The sequence below is a fragment of the Aegilops tauschii genome, chromosome 2 (assembly GCF_002575655.3).
Source record: "Aegilops tauschii subsp. strangulata cultivar AL8/78 chromosome 2, Aet v6.0, whole genome shotgun sequence".
Lineage (NCBI taxonomy): Eukaryota > Viridiplantae > Streptophyta > Magnoliopsida > Poales > Poaceae > Aegilops > Aegilops tauschii.
The window spans coordinates 256,938,036-256,942,646 of NC_053036.3; positions in this window are offsets into that span (position 1 = coordinate 256,938,036).

A 4,611-nucleotide genomic window follows, 5' to 3' on the forward strand; every position below is an offset into this window, starting at 1 on the left:
GCTGCAAGATGGAGATGGCCAGAAGCGTAGTCTTCGACAGGACTAGCTATCCCCCTCTTATTCTGGCATTCTGCAGTTCAGTCCACTGATATGCCCCTTTACACATATACCCATGCATATGTAGTGTAGCTCCTTGCTTGCGAGTACTTTGGATGAGTACTCACGGTTGCTTTCCTTCCTCTTTTCCCCCTTTCCTTTCTATCTGGTTGTCGCAACCAGATGCTGGAGCCCAGGAGCCAGACGCCACCGTCGACGACGACTCCTACTACACTGGAGGTGCCTGCTACTATGTGCAGGCCGCTGACGACGACCAGGAGTTAGTTAGGAGGATCCCAGGCAGGAGGCCTGCGCCTCGTTCGATCTGTATCCCAGTTTGTGCTAGCTTCTTAAGGCAATCTTGTTTAACTTATGCCTGTACTCAGATATTGTTGCTTCCGCTGACTCGTCTATAATCGAGCACTTGTATTCGAGCCCTCGAGGCCCCTGGCTTGTATTATGATGCTTGTATGACTTATTTATGTTGTAGAGTTGTGTTGTGATATCTTCCCGTGAGTCCCTGATCTTGATCGTACATATTTGCGTGCATGATTAGTGTACGGTCAAATCGGGGGCGTCACAAGTTGGTATCAGAGCCAACTGCCTGTGGGAATCCCCCTTTCCAACTCCTTGGCCGAAGTCGAGTCTAGTCATTGAAAAACTTTTACTAACATGGCTGTGTGGCTTACGGGCCCACGTCGCCATTGGGTGGTATTAGGATCTTTTACTCCTCGATCCTTACTCTAGGACTCTGATATCTCTTCTATTCGGGTTAAATGATTTTACTAAATCTAACATTAGGATCTCGTTATCACTTTCACCCGGAGAGCCCCTTATTACTGATGATCGTCTGCTGCACGTGAAGACCCGGAAGATACTCTCCGCTGATAACCCGAGAACTTGTGTTCATCGCTTTTGCAATTCCCTTTCATCGATGAACTCCTATGGATAACCACGTATACTCGCCATTCATACAATGTTTCCTAGTTGATCTTGTTATTACAAGATACCCCGAAATTATCTCTGTTGTTCCGAGAATCCTTGAGCTTACTGCCTTGTTGTTCCTTGTCACCTGAATACCCCTACGGATAATTCTCGCACTTACCGAGTATCCGCTCATCCCCAGTTGTTTCAAGTATTTCACAAAAGTGTTCAAAATACCATTCGATCTTCCGAAAATCCTCAGGAGCCTTTTTGCTCTTGAAATTCTTGCTTACTTGCATTATGATTAATCTTAAGTCTCGTAATCTTATTGGCATCTCTTGTCATTATCATTTTGAGTCCGTAGATTCAATTTGTTGCGAATGCTCGCAATTCTCAATCAGATCCTAGAATTCATCCTTCCGGCTTAGACGTCATTTGAAACGTGAGCTGGTTCTCGCCAATCAAATTGTCGTCGATTGTGCCCCTATGTCTATTGAACTTATCCATCCTTGATCAGAGCGTCTGTTTCTGATCCTTCGCTTTGTAAATCATAATTCCTTTGCAATTGAGCTCTAAGTTACTTAGTTGTTTCTATAATCCAAGGTCTTTGCATTGATTTTTCCTCGGGTTGTGTGCCGATACTCACCTCAGATCCTTTATGGACCATCAGAACCTTGTTGGATTTTATCCGACAACGTCCTTCATATTCAATCACTTTGGAAGTTCTTTCCCTGATACATAATGCCTTTGGTAAATCCTATTCCTTGATTTGGCCAACCATGCTCTGCTTTCGAGCTGGTGATATTTACTATTGAAGCTTGTGGTATATGTTTCCACGATGCCCCGATGGGTTGAACCTATGCCTTCCATAATATGTGTGAACTCGAAAGATTTCATGAGTCATACTCTTCTGGTATTTTGCCAGATAAAATTTTCAACACTGCAACTTCATCAAACGCGAGAAGTGAATGAAAGGTTATGCATTGAAGAGGTGGGAGTCGACCTTGAACTTTGCATTCATGCCCATGGACACGATGTAGCTCTTATCATTAAAGCTTCTCTTAAATTAATTATTCCCTTGGTATAAGTTCATCTTATATCTGGGATCTGGCCTTTTGCAATCGTGGTTCCGACCATGTTCTCCTTTAAATACCATTTCTCGTACAAATTTAAGCACTTGTCTTCTGTAAGAGCAATACCCCAGTCCAACCTCTACTTTGGTTTGTCGTCGAGTATTACCCCCTGGTATCTCGAGATTATCACGGAACTGCATAACTTCCTATGAGTTCTCCATCAAGTATTACATTCTCATTGATTCCAATTTTTCACGGGCTCTGAGTTCTTAAACACTCAAGGACATCGATAACTGAATCGAGTCCGCATCACGATTAAACAACTCTTAGTAATCTCCTTTGCTTACGAGTTCGTACTCGATCACGTCATCCCTAGCCTGCTCGGCTATGTCATTATCGTGCCAATTTTAACTGTGCTACCTGGTCCTTCCCCGCGCACAAATTGCGACGGTGAGCTAATCTTACAATCGATCTTCCTCGTCATATCACTTCTCCTTGAACAGCAAACTTGATTTCGAGTTTGTGTCCTACTCGTGGTTCCAATAACCTTTCGCTTTCATCATTCCCCTAACTTGATGTCATCGCCGATAGATTACATCTTCATGAAATCTCTCGACAAATGTGTCGTGATCAGCACCAACATTTTGAGCTCTTCCAGGATATGAGTCGAAATTCAGGATGAGAAATACCATCCTTACCCCTCGATGATTTGTGTTATCATCGGCAACGTTATTGCCCCCCCTCCAATTCAGACTTGATCATGTTATGGAGCTCTTTCCTATCTAGCTTATGTTATGTTCGACATTTAAGTATTACTGTCCTTCATGTCAAGGATGTTGTGAGGATTGCCCCACCTCTTAAGAATTCCAGATATAGTATTACTTCTCGCCATCTCCATTCATTTCCAGGTTCACGTGTTGATTCTAACCGGGATACCAACAGGTGAACTGTGTTGTTCGGCTTCTAAAACTTCTAGCAACCCTATTGCTTTGAAGTCAATGGCCGATAGTTTCATTCTAAGTCTTTTGGTTATCAAGTCACCATTCTAACATTGATCATGCTACCTAAACCCATATTTCGGGTGTACTTTTCAACCATTGTTTAATTATGTATGTTTTCCTCGAGCATACATCATTATACCATTTGATCTGACAAATGTTATCTCCTTGTTCACATAATTGTGGAAATCCATCTTTTGTTAATCTCGATGAATTGCCGCTGATTCCATCAGCCACCTCCTCATCCTCTCGTTGGTTTACTGATGAACTCTTGTTTCGGAACTCGCTTCCATAGTTCATTTCTTGAGGATCTTACATTGTCATCTCGTCAATTTGTGTTGCACCTTTTCTTCTCAGGCATCCTGAGTCTGAGGTATCATGACACCAATCGGATCTGAATCTCGGTCAGATATGATGGTTGGGACAACTATCCAGGAGTTATGATGTTGGTCCTTTGATGACCCGGTAATATGATGTCATGCCTAGCACCCTGGCTGGAGGACCTATCATTATGATTTCTTTTGCAAGGATAACCTTTCTTCCTAGAGGAAATTGTAGGTCTTATTTTATAAGTTGCTCCTGATGAATCCGTTGTGTATCCAAGTCCGACCTTTGCTTGAACACCTTGTCAATGCTATCTCGAAGCATGTCTGTGGAACTCCGATTTTCAATAAAAGCATTTGCAGCTCAATGCTAAATGTTTCTTGCTCAATTATCCAAACACCGTTGTATGGGTAATGTCATGAAATTACTCTCCCCTTACCTAAAGGGTTTTCTACGTTATATCCCGTCATGGATATCATGCTTTGCTTGCCCTTGGGAAGGATATACCCCTGAAATATGTGTTTAAACACATTTTCCTTTCCATTGTTTTCTTAATTTGATAAACACCTTTTCCTTTCCATTGTTTTTTCTAACCTTTCTGGTGATCATTATGATCTAAGCAGTATTAATCCCCTGCTTATGTTAACACCTGAGTGTGCAATTCTGTCCGTAAGACCCTGTTACTTTTGTTGATGACATTCCGGTAACCACCGATGGACGAGAACCTTGCCTATTGGTCCGCCTCGTTCAACGAGCAGGAAAATGGTTCTCTTCGTTCCCCGCCCTTGGTACCGACGCTGTTGCCGACATAACCGACAGGTTATGGTCTGACCTGCATGGTTATCATAACCGTGCAAGATGACACCACTCTTTCTGTCTTTAACCCACATGGTGGGCCCATAACCCACAAGTTCCACTGGATCGAAACCTAACTCTCCTGTACACCCTGTTGCCAAAGATATTCCTCACACTGGACTTGATATGTAATTCGCAAGCCACCTTCCTAGTGATCTACTCTGGTATCAGACGCAATACTTATTCTCGTGCCGTGAAACCCTTTCACCTCCTAATTGGGCATCGAACGATTGCCTATCCGCTTGATACTTCTTACTATACCTTCTTGCTTGGCTCTCGATGTGTTTCATTTGACCAACTCGAGAGATACCCCAGTGTTCATTCATGGGATAACCCCCGATGGTTAACCCTTATAGAATTCTATCATTGTCGAACTGCCCCTTACCTATTCGTAAGTACGA